Here is a 25,071-nt window from a genome sequence, read left to right on the forward strand (position 1 = left end):
CCCCCCCCCCCCCCCACCTTTGTGCTGGACTACTATGGCTTGGATGTAGCCCTCAACTGAAAGCCACAGTTTCTCTCAGGTGGCCTGCTCCTAGGGGTGAGAATAGCTTCTAAATGTTGCTAGCCATGGGACGCATCACCCCATGTTGCATCTCCTTAACCCTGTCCACATGTGTAAATTGCCTCTTGTGAACTCTCCCCACTTACCTTGTTTGAATGTGCCATCTGTTTATCACCTCATCACCATCTCCCTTGTGTTTCCATCTTTGGTGATAGGGGCATTAAAAAGGGGTAGATCAGATGAGTAAAGCAAAGCCTCAGGGCACAGATGGGCATCATCAATGCCCATCTGAAAGATCAATTGGCAACATGTTGCAGCTGCCCCTGGGAAGCACAGACCAGAGGACTACCAGCAGCTTGCAGCATGCCCTCCAGTGGCAGCAGACGGTTTTATGACATTGGCTCTGCATCCTCAAGGTTCTCTGGCACTGGCAACAGATGACATTTGCCCTACAATCTCTCCATGTTGATTCACCTCCTCTTCAAGCAGCCTCTCCACCCCCAACTTACTCCTCCCAGATTCCACATATTATTGGCAGTGGCATCATTGTTCACTCACCAGGCGAGCCTAGTTAGAATTCACCCACAGGAGAAAGCAAGTGAAGGCCGTGGGAAGCTAAAATATGGTGCACCTCTGGGCTGGCTATGAACAAGTATCCCTGGGCATGGTGGTGATGGGGATGAGGTCGTCCTGGAAAGGCAGGAGTCCAAGCACCTAACTTCCCGTAGGATCTGGTTCCCGTCTTTGAAGGGGACACAGGGGAAGAACAAGCAGCTCCCTTAAGCTCTTCTCCTGGCCAGAAGCAGTCCGCTAGATATTGCTGGCCCTATTTTCACCCCTAGCTTTGGATTCCTTTCTTCCTTGGAGGGAAAGAGGCCTTCAGGGCAGCCCCGCAGACACTACAGGAGGGATGTAAGAAAACGGGCGCGGCTGGGCATCCCAGCGGAAGGGAAGTGTCCGGCGGAGGGAGGTGAGGGATGTTGAACAAGCCTCGCCTCCCACCGCACCGGGGCCCAGGAGAAGCGGAGATGTTGGCCCTCCCAGTTTCCTAGAGAGGCCGCGGAGGGCCCGGGGCGCCAACGCGCGTGCGCGACTCCAGCCGCCGGGAGGTAGGCGCGGGACTGGCAGCTGCGGTGGCGGCGGGTGGACCGATTGTCGCTTGGCGGGAGTCGGTGAGCGGCCTGGCGGGGCGCGGGGGTGGGAGTTGGGGTGGGGGTGGCGGCATTGGGGCGCGGGGCTCCCCGAAGGCCGCGGCACCCTCGGGCCTGCCCAGGCGGCGGGCGGGGCCCGGCCTGGAGGCTGCGCGGGTGGCTGGGGTCTGGCCGTGGATCCCGCCCCCGCCACGCTGAGGGCGTAACGGGAATCTCTCTGCCTCGCGGGCGTCCGGGCTCTGGAGCCCGTTTCTCCAGGCTTTCTCTTCTCACCCAATTAGGCAAATAAAGCATTATTTATCAGAGACGATTAGATAACACGGGAAAGTAGAAGAAAAGTAAAAGTAGCCGCAATCCTGAAATCTGTCTCCAGGCCTCCTGACATTTAAAATGTCTGTGCATAATTATGCACACTGACATTCATAAATATACATTTTATTCTGAATTGAGAGCGTGCTGTTGCTTTTTTAAAAACTTGTATTGTGAGGAAACAATCTAGTGCAAAAATACACATAACATTTACCATACAATATGTAAACATTTACCATTTAACCATTTGGAAGTGTATAATTCAGTGAAATTAAGTACATTCGGATATACTGCTGCTTTTTAAAAATTGTAATCTCCTGAATTTGTAGAATGCATTTGTTCTTATTTTGGCTAAAATTAGTACTAGCATTATGACACCACTAAAACATTTTTTTTTGCAAGGGTAATTATGACATCATGTTTGCGGTTTATTTTCTGTAGGACACATTTACATGAAGCTCTAAATGGTGAAGTGACATTTGTGCAGAAAAATCGCAAAATCTTGTTTGTTAGGGTGATTATCTTTCACAATGAGATAACTATATAAAATGCAGTTTTAAAACAAAGGCAGGGCTCTAACCTACAGCGATTGTAGCACACTCTGACAGGCACAGGCCTAAAAGATCAGAGAATTGTCTCCTTCCGAATTTAAAAGTGGTGGCCAGGAAAGAATGTTACTCTGTTTCAAACTGCTTGCAGTGGAAAACTAAAAACTCACCATTTTGCAAGGAAGTGTCAGGGAGTGGTTTGAGCAGTGATTTGATTAAGGCGTTTCAGAGAATCTCCATGTGTTTTATATGTGTGTTCGTACATATTAAGGGACCAAGGAATTAGGCAGCTCTTTTTTATCTTAATAAAATGCAGACACATTATGGTTTAAAAAAAGTCTTACTGTAAGCCGAAAAGATGAGATATGTTTTGAAGATAAGCCTCAATATGCACTTAAAAAGGAACTGACAAAAGCATGAAAAATGGCAAGTATTCCACTGGTAAGTTTTCTTTGGGGCATCCAGTAAGAATTAGTGCATAAGCAGTCATGAATTCAGAAAGTAAACTATAGTAAAAGGTAACACTGTATTTTGTAATTTTTGATATTTTGTATTAGAAACAATGTGAAAGAGGTATTATATTTTGTATTAGAAACAATGTGAAAAAGTACATTCCTGTGTCGTAGGTGTTCTGTAAGATTGAATTTATGAGTTTATTTTTTTCCTTCCTAATCTTAAATTTCTTTTTCCTTTTCCTTGTTTTATTTTACTGTGTAGCACCTGTCACTGTTTAGCATATCACATATCCACATACCTGTCTTCTCATAGGTGCCTCATTGCACTGATGGAACATATAGTAGGTTGTCAATATAAGCCAAACCGACAAAAGAAGGAATCCAAATTGGTAGATAAAAATTGACAGTATTAAATGTCCTCTTTTTTTTTTTGAGATAGTCTTGCTCAGTCACCAGGCTGGAGTACAGTGCTGTGATCTTGTAACCAAGGGAGCGCGAAATCACCACTGAGGCAAAGACTAGGCCAAGTTGCAGGGTCTTTATTGCTGGCGGCCATGGAGGACTCGAGTCTCTCCAACCCGTGGCCCCAAAAGGAGGGTGTCAAGACCTTTTATGCCGGTAAACCACCTCCTGGGCAGGGGTGAGGGTGAGGGCCTTTGGACATTCCAAGGGCCAGTGGACTTTGGACATTCCGATTGTTACTTAAGTGGTTCACAGAATTCAAGATAAGTGTTAGTTTACACATTGTCTGGGTAGGGTGGGAAATTACAGACCTTAGTTACATATTACAAGTCTTAGTTTTTCTTAAAATGGCGCAGGGGCCAAAATGGCGTTGGTTTGGACTGCTTGCCTGTCACATTAGGGTTACAGAGAGCAGTTTCAATGGAAAGCCGAGGTATGGTCGAGGTATGCAGTTTATGGGGGCAATTTCCATGTAACAATCTTGGCTTACTGCAATCTCCGCCTTCCGGATTCAAGTGATTCCTCTGCCTCAGCCTCCTGAGCAGCTGGGACTACAGGCATGTGCCACCATCCCCAGCTATTTTTTGTATTTTAGTAGAGATGGGGTTTTACCATGTTGGCCAGGATGGCCTCGATGTACTGACCTTGTGATCCACCCATTTCAGCCTCCCAAATTGCTGGGATTACAGGTGTGAGCCACCGTAATCTGAGCTGTAATCCCAGCTATTTGGGAGGCCGAGGCAAGAGAAATTGCTTGAACCCGGGAGGCAGAGTTTGCAGTGAGTCATGATTGCACCATTGCACTGCAGCCTGGGCAATAAGAATGAAACTCCATCTCAATATATATATATTTAATACCTAAAATGGAAATACATCAGATAAAAATGACTGAATGACTGGAACTTATCAATTTAAGACAAACACCCCTCTTTTTTTTTTTTTGAGATGGAGGCTGGAGTGAAGTGGCACAATCTTTGATCTTGGGTCACTGCAACCTCTACCCCCGCCTCCCTGTTCAAGCCGTTCTCTCACCTTAGCCTTTTGAGTAGCTGGGATTACAGGTGTGTACCACCACGAGCAGCTAATTTTTGTATTTTTAGTAGACGGGGTTTCACTATGTTGGCCAAGCTGGTCTAGAACTCCTGACCTTAGGTGATACACGTGCCTCGGCCTCCCAAAGTGCTAAGGTTACAGACATGAGCCGAGCTCAGCTGACAAACTTTTTATTTTGAATAATTGTAGATTTACAAAGGATTACAAACATTTTAGAGTTCTCTTACACCTTTTACCTAGGTTGCCTAAAGTTGCTATCTTGCATTATAGTACGTTCATCGAAATTAAAAAGTTTACAGGCTGGGCGTGGTGGCTCACACCAGTAATCCCCAGCACTTTGGGAGGCCAAGGTGGGCGGATCACCCTGAGGCTGGGAGTTCGAGACCAGCCTGACCAATATGGAAAAACCCCATCTCTAAAAAAAAAAATCTACATTGGTATATAATTAAACTGCAAACTTTTAAAAGTTTATCTTTTTTTTTTTTTTTTTTAAGGGCCTTTTTTTTTTTTTTTTTTTAATTAATGTTCTTTTTCCATTCTAGGATCCAGTCTAGAATTCCTCATTACATTTAGTCATCATGTTTACTTGGTCTGCTTCAATCTGTGACAGTTACTTAGTCTTTCAAAACACTTTTGAAGTGTTTTATATTTGTATTTTTATGAAGTCTCTCCGTTTGGTTGCATCTCATGTTTTCTGTCAAGTCAATCAGTTGTATTATTGTATGCTTTGGGTACTTTTTTATTGTTTACGCTAGAATGAAGTGCTATTGTTATTTTATTGCTGAAATTATTCTAGCTTTGACTATTGGGAGCTGTGTCCCTTTGCCATGCCTCTATTTTTAAAAATTTTATTTATTTTTACTCTTTCCCTTTGTAATCAGTAATTATTTGGGGGAAGATAGTTTGCTACTTTGCATATGAGATACTGTTTCGCTTTGAACTTTGGTCTAGTAAGTAACATTAATTGATGGATCTTGCCTGCAGTAAAATTAGCTCCAAAAATACAAGGAATGACTACTTGGTGTTAGGATTTGACTTTCTCTTTCCCTCATTCCTTCTAGGCATTCATTGGATACTTAGATACTCTTCTCCTTCATTCAAAGTATTCATTGGAATACTTTGTGAAAAAGAGCTGTCAGTTCTCGCCTGTTATTTACTCAGTTACATTGTTGTGTACTTTGGATACTTTTTTAATTCTTTGCCCTAGAGTGTAGTACTGTTGTTATTTTATTGCTGTAATTATTCTAACTTTGACTATTGGGAGCTGTGTCCCTTTGACATGCCCCTATTTTTTTTTTTTTTTCAGTTCTTCCCTAGTTTTCTGGCATCCAAAACCCCCTTATATTTTCCCTTCCCCAGCCTGGCATCAGTCACTTCTTCAAGTGTCCCTGTGTTTGTTTTGTTTTTTTAATTGGAAAATAGTATTTAGAAATGAAAATTTGGGCATTCCCAGTTTGAGTTTCTTTCTTAATTGGTAAATGAGTATAAATATTATTTTAAGTCTTTAAATACATACTGAAAGCTTTTTTTTTTTTTTTTTTTTTTTTTTGAGATGGATTTTCACTCTTGTTGCCCAGGCTGGAGTGCAAAGGCCCAGTCTCGGCTCACTGCAACCTCCACCTCCCGGGTTCGAGTGATTATCCTGCCTCAGCCTCAGCCTCCCAAGTAGCTGGGATTACAGGCATGTGCTGCCATGCCCAGCTAATTTTGCATTTTTGGTAGAGACAGGGTTTCTCCACTTTGGTCAGGCTGATCTCAGACTCCCGACCTCAGGTGATCCGCTCGCCTCGGCTTCCCAAAGTGCTGGCATTACAGGCATGAGCCACTGTGCTTGGCCTGCATTTTTTCTTAAGTTGTGATTATCTTAGAAACTTGTTTGCTTAGTATCAGTTTATGTATCTTCTATACACTTACACTGGTAGGAAAACACAAAAGAGGCTAGCTAATGGGAACATTAAAAGGAAAACAAATTACATTGGCTATGAGGTGAAGAAACAATGTAACAATGAAAATCTTGAAAGATGTCAGGATCTTGAAAGTTTCCTTGTTCTTTTCAAAGCCATTTTCTTTGTGGGAATGAAACTGGGTTAGGGTATAAAGCTCTGGGAGGAGAGTCCTGAGAGTAAGATTCAGCTCAGGTTCCTTCTCAGTCCTGAATGTAATTGTGATATAATCTCAGCAAGAAGAGAAATGAAGCATTTCTTCCATCCTCAAAAGCTAGTTGGGACTTGAGAGGAAGCCTACGCATTTCTTCCATCCTCAAAAGCTAGTTGGGACTTGGGAGGAAGCCTACAGCATTAAGATGCCTGAATTTCATTGGCAGGCTCAGCTACCTGCTGGGTAGCTATGTTCACTATGCTCTGGGTCTTTCATTCAGAGTTTGAGAGGCCCATGATGTCTTAGCTTTATTCATGTTCATGATTGCAGAGGCTGGGCCAACCTTTCTTTGACTCAAGGACTAGAATCCTCAGTATATTCACAGGCACTCGCCCTGACTTTTCTGTTTGTCAGTCTTCTCATCACCTCCTTACAAATACTTTACTGACAGGCAAGGTGGCATACACCTGTAATCCCAGCTACTCAGGTGGCTGAGGCAGAAGAATTGTGTGAGCCCAGGAGTTCAAGACCAAGCCTGGACAATATAGTAAAACACTTGTTCCCTCCGCCCCCACAAAAAATTGTAAACTGCCTAGTGTGGAAAAAAAAATGTCACTGACCCTTTTGGACATTTATGCAGCAGCTGCTTTAGAACAGTCTTGCTTGGAGACTTATTTTTGGAGCTAATTTTACTGTGGGTATCAATTTCCTGAGATTGGTCAGTGCCATTTATATTTTTCGCTTGGTACATTTCTTGAAAGTATTTCTCAGGCCAGGCATAGAGGCTCATGCCTGTAATCCCTGCACTTTGGGAGACCCAGGCAGGCGGATCAGAAGTTCGAGACCAGCCTGGCCAACATGTTGAAACCCCATCTTTACTAATATTACAAAAATTAGCTGGGTGTGGTGGCACATCCCTGTAGTCTCAGCTACTCTGGAGGCTGAGGCAGGAGAATTACTTGAACCCTGGAAGCAGAGGTTGCAGTGAGCCAAGATCACACCATTGTACTCCTGCCTGGGAAACAAGAGTGAAACTCTGTCTCAAGGGGAAAAAAAAAAAAAAAAAAAAAGTATTTCTCTCTGGCTTTAGTTTCTTTCTCTTTAGACTAATTGCCAGATTTATCTTCACCTTTAGCAGCATTTTGGTTCATGTCATACTTTTCTTTCTCTTTTGTCTGTTCTGCAAGTTTGGCTGTGAATGTCTCTCTCCTTTTTCTGTTTTTTTTTTTTTTTTTTTTTTTTTTCCAGCTTCCTCTCAATCGGGTGTTTCTTCTTCCCTTTTGTGCTGCTGGAATGCACCGAGATTGGATGGGTTAAGGTCTTTCTACTGCAATATGAAGTGTGTATACACACACCACCTGTGTAGACTGTGGAGTGGTTCTGCTGGCCACAAGAGGGACCAACATATTGCAAGGGACTGGATCTTGTGTACTCTCTCTTCATAAGTAAACACTGTACCCTTTGTAAGGGTTATTGCAGAGTTTAAAATGAAGAAACTGAGGCCAGTATTAAAAAAAATTAAATGCCAGTTTATTCAGCTCCTGGGCGAGGTTCTGTGGTCTGGGGAAAGGGGGCCAGAGAATTCACGCTGACTTCCTGGGGTGGGGGTGGGGGGGTTATGGCTAGGAGGAACGAGCAACAGCAGGACGCCCTGATTGGGTCCAGGGGAGCAGGATTGAGATGGGGCGGGCCACTATTGGTTGGCGGGTTGTTGGGCGGGTTTTCCGGTGCGAGAGCCAGCCAGGGTTGCATCAGCCAGAGCCTTCCAGGGGAGTCAAGCAGCAGAGCCATGTTCCGAGTGCAGAGCCTGGTGCCGGGTGCAGAGTCAGGTGCTGAGTGCAGAGGTGGGTGTGTCCGGCCTTACCTTCTGACCCTTTTGATGATATAGGACACCGCTTCTTTCTGGCTACTTCCTGCTGAATAGGGGTGGAGTGAGGGAGAAGGTGCCTCTGTTGGGAGTCAGACATAGGGGTGAAGTAGCATCTGGTTTACGGCCGCCTGGAAATTCCCTTCATGCGGGCCTGTGAAAAGTTGAGGAAAAAAGGGGCTAGCATTCACAAGACAAACCACGATAATGGGAGTGATAATAGGAGTTAGCCAAGTTAGCATAGGGGATTGCCACCAGTTGAGAGACGAGACTGATGCATTCTGCTTCTTGCGGAGGCCTTCTTGGAGGCAATAGAGAGTGTTGACATTTTCTTCAACAAGGCTTGTTTCATTAATATAATAGCAGCACTGCTTCTGAAGAAACAGACAGGTACCTCCCTTTTCTGCTGTTAGCAGGTCAAGGGCCCGTCAGTTCTAGAGAGTTACCTGGGCCAATGACGTGATTTGTCGCTGGAGGGAGACCAGGGAGTCAGCTGACGCTTCAATAGCCATGTGAAGCTTGTCCTTTAGTTGAGTGGCTGAGGTGATGCTATAGCCTAGAGTGCAGCTACCCAGCCTGGCCGCCACTAGAGAGGATGCTAGAGAGAGCAGTGAACAGATAAAAGGGGTGATTGAGGTCCGGCAGATGAAGTGGGGGTGCAGTGGACAGAGCAGTTCGGAGGGTTTTAAAAGCCCACTTTACAACCTCAGGATGGGAGAGAGGTCTCGTGGGGGTGTTCTTAGCCGCCACGTACAGAGGTTTAGCTAGAGAGGCAAAGTTAGGTATCCAGTGGTGGAAGAATTCTACAAATTTTAAAAAGGAGAGAATCTGGTTGGCAGTCTTCAGGGGCTGCAGTGAAAGAAGTGCTTTCCGGTGGTCTGTTGTTAGGCTTTTAGTTTTAGGGGTAAGGCAAATGCCCAAGTAGACCACCGATGTGACATAACTGTGCTTTGGAGGGAGATACTCGGTATCCCTGAGATCCAAGAAAGTTAAGGAGAGTGGCAACATGCTGTCGAGATAGGGAGAGGGAGGGGCTACACAGTAACAGGTCGTCCACCTACTGGAGAAGGAGACTGGGTTGAAGGGGGCAGGAGCCAAGGTCAGCTGCCAAGGCTTGTCCAAAAATGTGAGGGCTGTCTCAGAACCCCTGAGGCAGGACTGTCCAGGTAAGCTGTTGTGACAGGTTGGTGTCAGGATCGGTCCAGGTGAAGGCAAAGAGAAAGTAGGACTCAGGGTGAAGGGGAATGGTAAAGAAGGCGTCCTTGAGGTCAAGAACTGTAAAATGAGAGTTAGTGGAGGGAATGTTTGATAATAGGGTGTATGGGTTGAGGACCACAGGGTGGAGGGGTACCACCACCTCGTTAATAAGGCACAGGTCCTGAACCAGGCAGTAGTCACCGGACAGCTTTCAGACTGGCAAGATAGGAGTGTTACAAGGGGAACTGGTGGGAATAAGTAGTTCCTGGGCTAACGGGTGGGTGATGATAGGCTTCAGGCCTTGACAGTGGGCCTTTGAGATGGGAAACTGAGGACATGAAGGAAAGTGGGTAGGATCTTTGAGAAGTATCTTAACTGGGGGATGATGATTGGCCACTACAGGCTTGGAGGTATCCCATACCAGGGGATTAACTACATCAGGAGGGATAGGGGGTTGGGGCCGGGAGTTAAGACAGGGCATGGCGTCAGTTAGGAGTGGCAGTAGGAGGTGGGCAGATGATGGGCTTGAGTGTGGGGTGCCAGTGAGTTGGAGAGTGGCCCCCACCGTCTGGAGAATGTCCTGTCCTAAAAGGGGGACTGGGCATGAGAGTATGATTAAAAAGGAGTGAGAAAAGGGGTGTCCCTCTAGGACACAGGCTAAAGGATGGGTTTGATTGGGACAGGAAGGCTTACCATTAATTCGCATGACCGAAACCTGGGAAGGTATGCTAGGTCCTGAGTAGGAAGGCAATACAGAATAGGTAGCCCCCATGTCCACTAAGAAGGAAATGGACTTACCCGCTACCTGCCGCGTTACCCTGGGCTCGGCAAGGGTGATGGGAATCTTCGAGTCCGGGCTGCATCAGTTGTCCAGAAGGCCGAGAAGTTCAAGCAATGGGATTGCTTCCTGCGGACAGGCCTGCCCTCCACATAGAGGTGCGGGGGGTGGGCCTGTAGTCTGGGACTGGCAATCACTGTGCCAATGTCCAAGCTGCTTGCAGTTTGGGCAGGGCTTGGTGGGTGGTCGGGGACATGGACACTGGTGTGCCCAGTGTCCCTCCTGACCGCACTTGAAACAGACCCCAGGCAGAATGCCTCCGGAGTTCTTGGCGGGCTTTGATGGACCCCCTCCACCAGGTGCCTGGTGGGCTGCTGGCCTCAGGGCTGCCACAAGAGCTTGGGTTTGGAGGCTTACCTCTTGCTGTAGATGGGCCTGGCAGGTGGCCTCAGCCTTTTTCTTTTGGCCATTAAAAACTTTAAATGCCATATTTACCAGGTCTCATATGGGAGTTTGGGGGCCTTCTTCAGCTTTTTTAAGTTTCTTTCTAATGTCAGCCGCTGACTGAGAGATGAAATGGGTAGCTAGAACTGTAGCCCTGTTAAAGACGCCGGGTCCAGCCGGGTATGAAGGATCATAGTATTAGTTTATCAGTCAAGGAAGGTGGCTGGGTTTTCAGTAGGACCCTGAGTTATTTCCCTTAACTTATCATAATTAACTACCTTTTGGGCTGCACTTTGCATGCCCGCTAGGAGGCGCTGTAACATTTGGTCTCGGCGGCGGCGGCCATCTTGACCAGTTTGATAGTTCCATTTAGGGTCGGCCTCGGGGACCGCTGCCGCACCTACTGGCATTTGATTGTTTGTGAGATGTACTTGAATAACATGTGCCCGGGCCACCATAAGGATGTGGTCCCACTCCTCTGGAGTAAGGGCGGAGGACAGAATTACATAGGTATCATGTCAGGTGAGGTCGGAAGCCTGGGTGAGGTAGCAGAATTTTTTGATGTAAGCAGTAGGATTGGTGGAGAATGACCCTAGGCGTTTCTCAATGGCTGATTGATCAGAGGGAGAAGGGAACGTGCACTGGAACAACACCTTCTGCTCTGGCGACCTCGAGAAGGGGGCAAAGGAGAGAGGTTTCATCATTAGGAGCACAGCGCGAGTATGAGCACTAACAGGAGAGGCTAGTTTGGGACCAGGAAGAGGAGGAGCCGGAGGGGGTTAAGTTTCCGCATATGAAGGAGGATTTGTGAGTCGGGCAGGTGGAGAGGATGGAGATGATAGTTCTTCGGGTGGGTCGAGGTCAGAAAAGGAGGAGGAGGATGGTGGAGGGGACAAGAGCGGTGAGGGAGTTTCCTTGGCCAGGAGCACCTGAGCGGTGGTGCAAGAGGAACAGAGGGTGGGACGGAAGCGAAGATACCAGAAAGCCTACAAACCCTGAATGTAGGGAACCTCTGACCATTTACCATTTTTTTTTGACAGAAATTGTCCAAATCAGTTAGAATGCTAAAATGGAAAGTTCCCTCCGGTGGCCACTTGGACTGGTTGTCCAGAGGATACTGAGGCCAGACCATGGTGGAGAGGAAAAGCAGCCTTTTCTTTTTTTATGGAGAGGCCCAGCTTGGGTAAATTTTGGACTAGACATCCTAATGGTGACTTGGGGTCTAGGCGGGACTCCTGATTACCCATAGTTCCCTTTCTGTTACGGGATAGTCAGGAGTGAGGAACGGTGTCCCGGACCTCAACGCCCAACTACCGGAGGTTACAGGAAAGGACAGGAGTACAGGGACGTCTCCACAATATTCCTGTCTTCTGGAACGGGCAAGCAGGGGCACTGGGACGTCTCTGCAAGACCCACAGCTCCAGATGGGAGGGAGTCCCTGACATGGCCGCGATTATGGACAGGGTCTCCTCAGATCGGAGCAAACAGAGGATGGGGTTATGGGCAATAGGAATCTTACTGAGTGATGGCTGCAGACGATCGGAGAGGCAGCAGCTCCCTGGTTCGGCTTATTGTAGAGGAGTCAGTTTCCCCCAGGAGAGGTCTTGAACTCCTCCCGGGTTTTTGGCACCACTTGTAAGGGTTATTGCCGAGTTTAAAATGAAGACACTGAGGCCAGTATAAAAAAAAATAAATGCCAGCTTATTCAGCTCCCGGGCGAGTTTCTATAGTCCAGGGAAGGGGGGCCAGAGAAGTCACGCTGATTTCCTGGGGTGGGGTGGGGTGGGGTGGGGGGGGAGGGGGCGGTTATGGCTAGGGGGAATGAGCAACAGCAGGACGCCCTGATTGGGTCCAGGAGATCGGGATTGAGACGGGGCAGGCCGCTATTGGTTGGCAGGTTGTTGGGTGGGTTTTCCTGTGTGAGAGCCGGCCAGGGTTGCATCAGCCAGAGCCTTCCAGGGGAGCCATGCAGCAGAGCTAGGTGCCGAGTGCAGAGCCTGGTGCCGGGTGCAGAATCAGGTGCTGAGTGCAGAGGTAGGTGTGTCCGGCCTCCCGGTGAGGCAACGGCCTTACACACTTGAGCTTGGTGTGGGTGGTGTCTGTTCTCAATGATCTCAAGTAATACACTGTCTCTTCCTTGGGTGACACCTAGTTGCCTTGTAACATTGGCTACAGAGCCTTATCACCTGGCATACAGTGAAGCAGTTATGTTGATGTATAACAATCCTAGTACATTCTTTTTAGGTGTGTGAATATTTCATCCTATAAAATGCTTTTTTTAAAGAGACAGACTCTCACTATCTTACCCAAATGCTGGAATTACAGGCATGAGCCACTGTACCTGACCAAATGCTACACTTTATAACCGCCCAAGGGGTTCACCTTGCCCACTGCCTAGGCAGAGCTGATTCATCAAGACTGGAGAATTGCAATAGAGAAAGAGTAATTCACGCAGAGCTGGCTGTGTGGGAGACCAAAGCTTTATTATTACTCAAACCAGTCTCCCCCCAGCATTTGGGGGGTAAAGTTTTTAAGGATAACTTGGTGAGTGGGGGGAAACTAGTGAGCCAGGACTACTGATTGGTCCGAGATGAAATCATAGGGAGTCAGAGCTGTCGTCTTCCACTGAGTCAGTTCCTGGGTGGGGGCCGCAAAATCAGATGAGCCAGTTTATTGATCTGGGTTATACCAGCTAATCCATCAAGTGCAGGATCTGCAAGGTATCTCAGGCACTGATATTAGGAGCAGTTTGGAGACGGTCAGAATCTTGTAGCCTCTAGCAGCATGACTCCTAAACCGTAATTTCAAATCTTGTGGCTAATGTTAGTCCTGCAAAGGCAATCTAATCCCCAGGCGAGAAGGAGGTCTGCTTTGGGAATAGGTCTGCTGTTACCATCTTTGTTTAAACTATAATGTCTGCTTTGGGAATAGGTCTGCTGTTACCGTCTTTTTTAAAACTATAAACTATAAGTTTCTCTTAACAGCTTGGAGGTTAGAAGCAAGATGAAGTCAGTTAAGTTAGATCTCTTTCACTGTCTCAGTCATAATTCTACAAATGGCAGTTTCAGTCCCTCCCTTTGGGTTTTATAACACCTTAATAAAATGTAGGCTATGAAGATGGAAAAAGGCCTGTGATTGCTGTGGCTTCTTCCTGCTGACAGGGGACATAATGGGAATGAGAGTGAGCCCCAAGGTGAGAAGAGAAGAACCACCTTGCAACTGTCTGAATGTACTCATGCAGGCCTGGCTGGGTATTCATGGCTTGCATGGCAAAACATTAGTATTTTCATCTATAATTTTACTACAGTGTTTAAGTGAAATAGACTACTGTAAAGTAAATAATGAGTTTTAGGATGAGGAGTACAATTCCCAATTTTAAAAGCAAAGATTGGCCAGGCACGGTGGCTCATGTCTGTAATCCCAGCACTTTGGGAGGCTGAGATGGGCAGATTGCAAGGTCAGGAGTTCAAGACCAGCCTGGCCAACATAGTGAAACCCCCATCTCTACTAAAAATACAAAAAATTAGCCAGGCGTGCTGGTGGGCACCTGTACTCCCACCTACTCTGGAGGCTGAGACAGGAGAATTGCTTGAATTTAGGAGGCAATTTAGGAGGTGTGATCTACAGTGAGCTGAGATCACACCATTGCACTCCAGCCTGGGCAACAGTGCGAGACTCCGTCTTTAAAAAAAAAAAAAAAAAAAGGCAAAGATTTGAAAGCATTAGTTTGGGGACTTCTAACCCACAGAGAATTTAGCATTTAGTCTAAACTGCAGGAAAAAACTTCAAGAACAGCTAAGAACATTGTACTATAGGTTTTCTTTTAAAGCATAATTTTTCTCTCTCTAGTCCCCGTTTTTATTGAAAACAAATCATGAAGAACTGATTTGTTTACAAAATAAACTTTAGTCTTACTGTACTTGGCCTGATTATTTGCATAATTTCAGCATGAAATTATTTTTCACTTAAGCTTTTTAAGTTGGCTTTGATAGAACTCTGTTCCATGAAGAATTTCAGCTAAGACTTTTTAAAAGTAGAGCCCAGCCATGGGTTTGTACTCTCAGATACCTATGAGTTGGGCAAATTCCTTTCCTTTTGAGGTCCCAAGATAACCTCGGGTTCCTGGGCCTGTTAGGAAGTGACATTCTTTACTTACCACAGATCAGGAAACTTGTACAGGAACCTTGTACAGAGTCCCTGGTACAGGGATTCTTATTGCACTTATGCAATTAACTTTAGTGCCATAAGTTGAGAATATTCACAAATAGTTTCCAAATTCTGGAGAAATCAGCTAGAGAGGAACAAATGTGCTCCAAATTTTGTTCACAGGAGAATATTTTACTTATTAAAAGTTGCAAATAGTTCTAAAGAAGTAAATTCTCTTGACTTGGAAAACAAAAGGTTTAACAATGTTTAACACATTAGTTCTCCATGTTTTTCTCCTCTATTCCAAAAGCACAATTTTAAAAGTTATCTGACATCTGCACTCAGAGTCCCATATCTGATAATAAATTACCTTTTGAAAAGGACCAAAGCAGGACAAAATGTCTGTGGATGACAGAAGTCTATAGCCACTATTAAAGCTACAATTGACAAGGAATTTTGGTTACTTCTGTGACAACAACGATTTTACATAACAATTGTAATTATTAACAAGGTACACTAAATTATATTAACATTATAGAAGTTTCCCATAGTTTTGGAATATATACTAATAACATATTTATACAAATACAGTCCAAAGTAAGCCAAACACCATTCACTCTTCTATTTGGAATTTGTTTCCTCTGTTCTAATGTCACAGTCTCCAGAGTTATTAATCAGAATCCTGCATTTAAGAGCACCTGTTAAATTGTATAGCTGATGAGCTTTGCGCAGTGGCAGTATCATAGCCAATGAGGTTTATCTGAGGTGCGATTATTGCTAACTGAAAAGTTTTCTCAATACCCCGCTGTGATGACTTGCAATACAGTCGGCACTGGCAATTTTTGACAGTCTCTACAGAGACTGATTAAAAAAAAAAAATTGTGTAGCTGATTATAAAACTATCTTTTAAAGAGGACCAAAATGAGACAACAGTTGTCTGTGGATGACAAAAACATTTTAGGGCAGCCACAGTTAAAGACATAATTGACAAGGAAATTTGTTACCTCTGTGACACACAGTCTGTTAACAAAATAATTATAATTGTTACTGATAACATATACTAAGTCATATTAAAATTATAGGGGTTTTACATAATTTTGGAACATATACCAATAACACACTTACACAAATATAGACCAAAGAAAGTCAAACACCATTTTATTATTTCACAATCCTTCCTGTTTGATTTTTATACCAAATAAGCCAAATGTCATTTTTGGACTTTAGAGGACCTAATATCTAAAATATTAGGTGAGAAAGAAACAAATTTATAATTTGATTTTGGAAAGCTTGTCAAATAGCAAAGGTTTAAAACACTGGATATCACAAAATAGAATTCCAGGTCACCATAAGTCATTCATTTGGCCAAAATGATAACTCCGAAAAAATTTTTTTTTTAAAAGAAAAACTTTTATTCTGGTAGAAGAGGCTTAGCTTTTCAAAGAAGACCCAATGAAGATAGCACAAGGCCAACTGAATCTCTCTTCTCTCCTCCTTTTTTTCCTTGCCGTTTACTCAAAGGAGAAAACACTTTTATTATTTTTTAACGTTACTTAAAAATCATCTTCAAAAGACAAAACCAAATTTGATGTTTGCATTAGTACATCTTTAATGTTAAAGCTAGTTTTGCTGTTGTTGTTTGAGACAAAGCCTTGCCCTGTAGCCCAGGCTGGAGCGCAATGGCATGATCTTGGCTCACCATAACCTCTGCTTCCCAGGTTCAAGAGATTCTCCTGCCTCAGCCTCCGGAGCAGCTGGGATTACAGGCTCGCATCACTGCATCTGGCTAAGTTTTTGTATTTTTAGTAGAAATGGGGTTTCACCATGCTGGCCAGGCTGGTCTCAGACTCCTGACCTCAGGCAATCTGCCAGCCTCGGCCTCCCAAAGTGCTGGGATTACAGGTGTGAGCCACCGTGTGCCTGGCCAAGTAAGCAATCATGTACTTAGAGTGGAGCCTAGGACATCAGACAGAAATGAAGATAAGGTCTGACTGTTTAGCATAGCTATCGGGCATAGCTGTCCATGTGTCCCAAGGCCTTATCTATAATCTAATGCTCCAAAGTAGGTAAATTGAACAGTCCTCAAAAGTCAAAGAGTTTGACTTTAAAGCATTTGGCAAATCAGATATCTGACCTTAATTTAGGCCAAATGTCTACATTTTCAAAATAGTTTATTTTGCCAGTCTTTAAAACTGTCTCTATTTCCAAAAGATTACTAAAGTCATATGAACAAAAAGGCCTTAAAGTTTCTATTTATCTGACAAAATATTTGATTTAAGTGCTTACCTTCCTAGTCCAATTAATAAGAGCTCTTTTATATATAAACATACAACACATATAAATACACAGACAGACAAAAGATTCAGCACTTGTAAGATTTTTTGATTTGCCTGTTTCTTCACTGGATTGCTGGCTTCAGGGTTGAGCACTTGGAGGAACAGGGCCAGGAAAGCATGCCTTTCTAGGACAAAATAAGCAGCTGAAAGCAAAGACAGATCCCCAAAATTAAGGGTACCTTTTTATACTTGAATACTGGATCCTGGATCCCCAAAAGGAGGAGGGAAATGCTGTGGGAGAAGACGGTGCAGTGCTTTTTTTTTTTTTTTTCGGAGATGGAATCTCATTGCGACATCCAGGCTTTCAATGGCGTGATCTCAGCTCACTGCAACCTCCACTTCCCAGGTTCAAGTGATTCTCCTGCCTAAGCCTCCCGAGTAGCTGGGACTACAGGCACACACCACCACGCCTGGTTACTTTTTGCATTTTTCTAGAGATGGTGTTTCACCACATTGGCCAGCCTGGTCTCAAACTCCTGACCGCCAGTGATCCACCCACCTCAGCCTCCCAAACTGCTGGGATTATAGGCATGAGCCACCATGCCCAGCTGACAGTGCAGTGCTTCTACCCTGCATTTCATTGCAAGGCAACCCAAAGCCAATTGGCCCATTTTGTAATCAGCCCATCTCTCATAGGACTCTCATCTCCCAGTTGGGGGTGGGGATGTTTCCTTATCTTCCAGGTGGCCAAGAACAGGCTTCTCTGATCCAAGTGTGCAAAGGAGTCGAGTATCCCTCCATAACTACTATTAGCTATCCCTTAAAGCATATTTCCTACCTAGTTATTATACACCAAAGCTCTCTCATAATGCAAAGTCATTTCTGTACCCCCAAACTCAAAACTATTAGATAACACAATGCAAAACAGAACAGAGCCTTTGATCTTGAAAGGGATTTATCTGCTTTTAATTCCTGTGGTTTAATGAGGAAAGCAGAGGTATTTTTTGGTTTTTTTGGTTTTTTTTTTTTTTCCCCAAACGGGGTCTCTGGTACCTCCTCTGTTTTTCCCAATGAGATTCAGGCTACCAGAAGTTACCTTAGGGCTTCTCATGTGTGCATCAAGAGAGGCAAGACAGGCTGGGCTCAGTGGCTTATGCCTGTAATCCCAGCACTTTGGGAAGCTGAGGCAGGCGAATCACCTGAGGTCAGTAGTTCGAGACCAGCCTGGCCAACATGGTGAAACCCTGTCTCTACTAAAAATGCAAAAATTAGCTGGGTATGATGGCAGGCACCTGTAATCCCAAATACTTGGGAGGCTGAGGCAGGAGAATTGCTTGAACCTGGGAGGTGGAGGTTGTGATGAGCTGAGACCACACCATTGCACTCTAGCCACTTGGGTGATAGAGCGAGACTTCATCTCAAAAAAAAGAAAAAAAAAAAAGAAAAAGGCAAGACCAAAAAAAAGAAAAATAATTCAGTCTACTGAGAAGAGAAAACCTTTTTCTAGAAAAACAAGTTCCAAGAAGAGAAAAACATAAAGGCCTTTTTTATATACCTATAGCTTGCTTATTCACTTTTAATTAAGCTTTTAACCATAGCACTCTTTAAAAAAATACTGAAACAGACTGGATGGAAGAGAAACAGAAACCTTCAGAAAAGAACAAAGAGGAAGTCTATTTCCTTTGCATGCAAAATGGTAAGGTAAGGTTTATTTCCTCTTAGACTAATGGTAAAAAAAATGTCATAGCATTTTGAAGAACTGGAAGATGTGGACAGATTTCTAATAATGCAAGTCATGCTAGTTACCTTCTTTTTCTCCAGGAAGCCCTTCAGGATAACCCACTCATATTTTTCTCGGGAGGGTTGGATACCCATTTTCTGTGTCATCATCATAACCCCCTTGTTAAATATATTTAATTACAAAAAAAATTTTATTGCCCAACTTTAGCCATGCCAAGTGGCCAGTATTTTTGGCTTTTGAATTCTATCACACCATATGAAATTAATCAGTTTTAACTAAGGTTATAACTTAACCATGGACATATAGGTGTCTCAAAGAGATGGTAAGCAGTTTCTTTCTTTTTCTTTTTTTTTTTTTTTTTTTTTTACAAGATTTAGAACCTCCTTCAGGGTAGTTTAGAGAAAGGAAAATTCAAGATAGGAAATCAGAAGCTATCCTTGGGTGGGAAGTGGGAGGTGATCCTCAATAAATGGCAAAATTACATAAATAAAAAACCAGAAAGGAATCATTCTGGAAGCCAAAAATAGAACCTAGGCTGCCATTGCCCCAAAGCAAAGCCTTAGCTACTGAGTTAGAGCAGTGAGCAGTTTCTGTTGCTCAATTTCAAGCTTGCAAAGGCTTTTTAACTGCTCAAGATAATTTTTAGGGCTAACTATGACAACCTCAAAATTCCTGTCCTCTGGAAGGCGGAAACCAAGAGAAAGTATCCCCACATGGTCACAAAGTTAAACTCTCAAGGACACAAACAAGACAAAGGCCAGGCATACTCGCTCACACCTGTAATCCTAACACTTTGGGAGGCATATGTGGGTGCATCGTCTGAGCTCAGGAGTTCGAGACCAGCCTGGGCAACATGGTGAAACCCCGTCTCTACTAAAATATAAAAAATTCGCTGGGCGTGGCAGTGTGTTCCTGTAATCCTAGCTAATCGGGAGGCTGAGGCAGGAGAATTGCTAGAACCTGGGAGGTGGAAGTTGCAGTGGACCGAGATTGCACCACTGCACTCCAGCTTGGGCAACAGAGCAAGACTCTGTCTATTAAAAAAAAAAAAAAAAAAAAAAAAAAAAGGCTGGGTTCATGCCTGTAATCTCAGCACTTGGGAGGCCGAGGCAGGAGGATCACAAGGTCAGGAGTTGGAGATCAGCCTGACCAAAATGAAACCCTGTCTCTACCAAAAAAATAAAAAATTCATACAGTATTGGTTTCAGAGATCTGTAGCAAAGTTTGTAACTGACTAGCCTGCTAGGCTGGCTTGAAAAGTGGATTTATAGGGGTCCTAAACCTATGTTCTTCCTGTGATATTCCTTTCTCCATTACAGAACGCAGAAAGAGAAATTCTTAGCCCGAAATATACCAGATTTGCTGTCACCTAAGACGAGTCTTGCAAATTATTTTTCTATTAATCAAACGCTTGCAGAGAGGCAAATAGTGACATTTACCATTTACCCAGACAGAGAAAGAGAGAGAGACCAGAAACTTAGCTGATAAGAATTTCTTACCCTTTTCTGCCAGCATACCAAGTTTCCGGGCTCCATTTCTCTGCAGCTTCCTGAAGAATGGAGCAGCTTCTGATGACCCTGCTCACTGCACCATAGCTGTGGGGGTTCAAGCCACTTTACAAGAGAAAATCACCCTTTTCTGTTTCACGGAACCATAGGCAAGATTCTTAATTTGCAGGATGCTGCCCAACAGGCTGCACAGCAAAACACACATAACAAAACAGACATTAGTCACCTTGTTCAGCACCCAGTGTCAACCTGGCAAAGCCCAAACTTTTTTCCATTGGTCCCTGTTGTCTTTGATCCATTCCAGGGGGGAAGGGACAACCTCCGAATGGTAATTCATAGTGGGGTCTCTGGGCAAGAAGAGCAGATACTCACCCCGAGAGACAGGCCTATTGAGCCTTCTTTAATGCTCAGTCGAATGTGACCAGACAAGGAGAGTTCTTTGAGTTAGGCCTGCTGGACTTCCATCAGCAACCCCTCTAAGATCCCTTCCACACATACAAATTCTCATAAAGGCGAGACCCACAGAAGGCCTTCCAAATCATATCCCTAACCAAGAGTATCCCTTCCAAATTATCCTCCTATTCTCTGTCTGAGAAACCTCCTTGAAATCTTCCTGATGGAGTAGAAGTCTTCCATACTAGGATTCTTCCTACTAGTTAGAAAGAGCCCCCCCAGGATCTGAGCAGACATCCACAATGGGGCTACAGACACCACACCATAGGACTGCAGAACCTGCTGGGAGAAGGAAGGAGGTGTTGGAGGCACCAAGGATACTCACCAATGCAGACACCCTGCAGTGGGGCTAGACAAACACCGTGAGATACAGCTATAGTTAAGGGATGTCTCCCCAGGACTGTTTCTCCATTGCAGTTAAATCCGTGCACATTGGGTGGGCAGTGCCCTGCCAGTAGAGAGAGTACCAGAGTCAGCCCCCCAGTCCAAGAGAACTAGGTAGCTGCTTGGGCTGGCTTCTGGATCCATCGCTGGAGGAGGCCACTGAACCACAGGCAGGTAGCCACAAGGGCAGTCCCTAACAAGCCCCCAAATTTATAATCGTCCAAGGGGTTAACTTTGCCTGCTACCTAGACAGAGCCAATTCAAGACAGGGGACTTGCAATAGAGAAAGAGTAATTCATGCAGAGCTGGTTTGTGTGGGACACCAGTAATTTATTGTTATTCAAATCAGTCTCCCCAGCCATTCAGGGAGCAGAGTTTTTAAGGATAATTTGGTGGGTGGGGGGAAACCAGTGAACCAGGAGTGCTAATCGGTCAGAGATCATAGGGAGTCACAACTGTCTTCTTGTGCCCAAGTCAGTTCCTGGGTGGGGGCCACAAGATCAAATGAGTCAGTTTATTAATCTGGGTTGTGCCAGCTAATCCATCAAGTGCAGAGTCTGCAAAATATCTCAGGCATTGATTTTAGGAGCAGTTTAGGGTGGGTCAGAATCTTGTAGCTTCAGCTGCATGACTCCTAAACCATAATTTTTAATCTGGTGGCTAATGTTAGTCCTGCAAAGGCAATCTAGTCCCCAGGCAAGAAGGAGATCTGCTTTGGGAAAGGGCTGTTACTGTCTTTGTTTAAACTATAAACAAAGTTTCTCCCAAAGTTAATTCAGCCTATGCCCATGAATGAACAAGGCCAGCTTGAAGATTAGAAGCAAGATGGAGTCAGTTAATTTAGATCTCTTTCACAGCCTCAGTCATAATTTTGCAAAGGCAGTTTCACTTTTCTTTAGGCCTATTGTTGGGAAAGTAGGTTGTTTTCAATATTGTGTTACAGAGTGCTCTAGTGTACACCCATGTAAATGTCTGTATACCATGCATCTATTTTTCTAGGGTAGATTCTTGTTTTATTTTATTTTTTAAATAGAAAGGAGTCTTGCTGTGTTGCCCAAGATGGTCTTGAATTCCTGGGCTCAAGTGATCCTCCCATATTGACCTCCTAAAGTGGTGAGATTACAGGTGTGAGCCACCATGCCTGGCTCTCAGGGTAGATTCTTAGAAGGGAAATTCCTGGGACATAAAGAATGTGCTTTTTTAGTATAAATCTTTAACTAGAATTTATTCTCTCAGTGTGTGGTTTTATTTTAATTTGGCTAGCCAGTTATCCCAATGCAATTCATTGAATAGTCTAATCTTTCCACTGATTTGTATTGTTACCTCCATCATAAACCAAATATATATTTATTCATAAGCTCTTGTCAGGATTCTGTATATACTGTTTCTTTCTTTCTTTTTTTTTTTTTTTTTTTTTTTTTTTTGAGACGGAGTCCCACTCTGTCGCCCAGGCTGGAGTGCAGTGGTGCAATCTCAGCTCACTGCAACCTTTGCCTCCCAGGTTCAAGAAGTTCTCCTGCCTTACCCTCCTGAGTAGCTGGGACTACAGGTGCATGCCACCACACCCAGCTAATTTTTTATTTTTAGTAGAGATGGGGTTTCACCATATTGGCCAGGCTGGTCTCAAACTCCTGACCTCAGATGATCTGCCCGCCTTGGCCTCCCAAATTGCTGGGATTACAGGCAGGAGCTACCGTGCCCAGCCGTACTGTTTCTTTTATTTACTATTTGCATATTTCTTCAGTAATACTCAATGTTTTCATTAATGTAGCTTTATAGTAAGCCTTAATGTCAAGTAGAACAAACCTTTTCACCTCTAAAAAGTTATCTTGGCTATTCTTGGCCTCTTACTCATTTGCTTGAATTTTAGAATATGCTTATCAAGCCCTAAAAAGAGATACTGGAATTTGTTTGGGATTTTATTAACCACACATTACTTTAGGGAGAATTGGCATCTTAAAAAGATTTGTCTTCCCATACTTAAGATTTATTCAGATCTATTAAGTTTTTTTGGCAAGGTTTTCTGTTTCTTTTTTAAGATCTTGTACATTTTTTATTAGCTTTACTTCTGGGTGTTTTATTTTGTTGTTGTGTTGATTAATTTTCTGATTGGTTATTGCTCAGTTTGGTAGAGCAGCTCACAAAACTCAAGGAAACACATTTCTCAATATATTGTAAAGGATATTTTAAAGGATACAATAAACAACTAGATGAAGAGATACATAGAGGGAGGTCTGGCAGTGTTCTAGGTACAGGAGCTTTCGTTCCTGTGGAGTTGGGATGTGTCACTATCCTGGCACATGGATGAGTTCTTGTTCCTTCCTGCAAGCCTCCCCGAGTGCAGTTGTCCATAGTTCTCTGTACCTCATCCTCTTGGACCCTTTATGGAGACTTCATTGGGTAAGCATGATTGAACCATGGACAACCATGTAAAATGTGACTGGACAAAAAGTTTGATCTCATACTGATAGACTGAGTGGGGACACTCAGTGAGGCTGTCAGTTCAAATGATAGACTGAGTGGGGACACTCAGTGAGGCTGTCAGTTCAAATTCTTCTTGGTCTCTCTGTACAGCATTCCTACCTACTGAATATGAGGCAGGACTTCTGAAATGGGGCTCTTATGACTTACAATCAGATAAAATAGGTCAGAGAATTTATGGCCAGCACCAAGACAGAAAAGGGGGAAAGATTACCATATATTTTAGTTTCTATGGCCTGCCTTGGGGGGAGAAAAAGGAACCAGTGAGGGGAGGGCAGGAAAAGGTCAGAGAGAGATGTTCTATTTTCTGAGCCCTGCTTCTGAGGCCTAAAATGCCCCAATATTATAACAAAAGGCTACCTTACCTTTATCACTCTGAAGTTCCAAAGCTGCTTCAGGAACCAAGGACAAAGGCCAAATAATTTAACAAAAGATATGCTTATTGTTTTAGTCACTCAGGAAATAACAAGGGCTATGGGAGTTACGAGCCATGAACCATGGATAAGGACCAACGTGTATGTATATCATATCACAGGTATCAAACTTAAGAACTATTTGCCTCATCCTAGATCCTAAAGGTTTTCTCCTATGTGGTTTTGTTTGTTTGCTTTTTGAGATGGGGTCTCACTCTGTTGCCCAGGCTGGAGTGCAGTGGCACAATCTCGGCTCACTGCAACCTCCGCCTCCCAGATTCAAGCGGTTCTCCTGTCTCAGCCACCACAGTAGCTGGGACTACAGTTGTGCGCCACTATGCCCAGCTAGGTTTTGTATTTTTAGTAGAGACGGGGTTTCACCATGTTGGCCAGGATGATCTCAATCTCCTGACCTCATGATCCTCCCACCTCGGCCTCCCAAAGTGCTGGGATTACAGGTGTGAGCCACCAAGCCCAGCCTCTTGTGTTGTTTTCTAAAAATTGTATAGTTTTATGGCTTACATTTAAGTCTGTGATCCATTTTGAATTCAAGTGTATAAGAGGCGAGATTTCAGTCAGCTTTCCTTATTTTGCCTATGGATGTCCAGTTGCTTCAGCAACATTTGGGGAAAAGACTACCCTTCCTCTTTTGAACTGCTTTTGTATCTTTATCAAAAATCGATTGGAGGTTGGGCTCAGTGGCTCATGCCTGTAATCTCAGCTACTTAGGAGACTGATGTGGGAGGATCGATTGCTTGAGGCCAGGAGTTTTAGGTAACATAGGCCCCATCTCTAAAAATAATTTTTAAGTTATCTGGGTGTGGTGTCACATGCCTGTAGTCTCAGCTACTCAGAAGGCTGAGGCAAGAGGATCGCTTGAGCCTAGGAGTTTGAGGCTACAGTGAGCCATGATCACACCACTGCACTCCAGCCTGGGCAGCAGCAAAAGACCTTGCCTTAAAAAAGAAATAAAAATCAGTTGGGTGTATCACAGGTGTGGACTCCTACATAGTGATGTGATATGTAGCACAAGCTCCTTCCCCAGGTATGAAGAAACAAACATCCTTCAGAGCTCAAAATATACTCCAGATAGTCTCTTTTTTGAGATGGAGTCTCGCTCTGTTGCCCAGGCTGGAGTGCAGAGTGCAGTGGCAAGATCTCGGGTCACTGCAAACCTCTGCCTCTTAAGCTCAAGCAATTCTTGTGCCTCAGCCTCCTGAGTAGCTGGGATTACAGGCACATGCTACC

The 25,071-nt window shown here is 44.3% G+C and overlaps 1 protein-coding gene and 1 non-coding gene across 5 annotated transcripts in view; both read left to right on the top strand.

Moving 5' to 3' along the window:
- Positions 1-12: 12 nt before the first annotated feature.
- The window catches only part of ZNF445 (zinc finger protein 445), a 37,973-nt gene continuing 12,914 nt past the window's right edge, over positions 13-25,071 (top strand). For 3 of the 4 annotated variants that reach the window (XM_032298080.1, XM_032298083.1, XM_032298082.1), the window contains exon 1: positions 13-1,232. The gene's annotated coding sequence lies outside the window, so the exon portion shown is untranslated. Of the gene's footprint in view, positions 1,233-18,233; positions 18,545-25,071 lie in introns of those variants that run through there. The other variant, XM_032298081.1, reaches the window with a different exon arrangement.
- On the top strand, positions 15,288-15,428 carry LOC116565089. Its single transcript, XR_004275248.1, has one exon. It is a non-coding gene; the product is annotated as a U4 spliceosomal RNA (small nuclear RNA).

The sequence above is a fragment of the Sapajus apella genome, unplaced genomic scaffold (genome assembly GCF_009761245.1).
Source record: "Sapajus apella isolate SASKATOON/1434 unplaced genomic scaffold, GSC_monkey_1.0 scaffold38, whole genome shotgun sequence".
Taxonomy (NCBI): domain Eukaryota; kingdom Metazoa; phylum Chordata; class Mammalia; order Primates; family Cebidae; genus Sapajus; species Sapajus apella.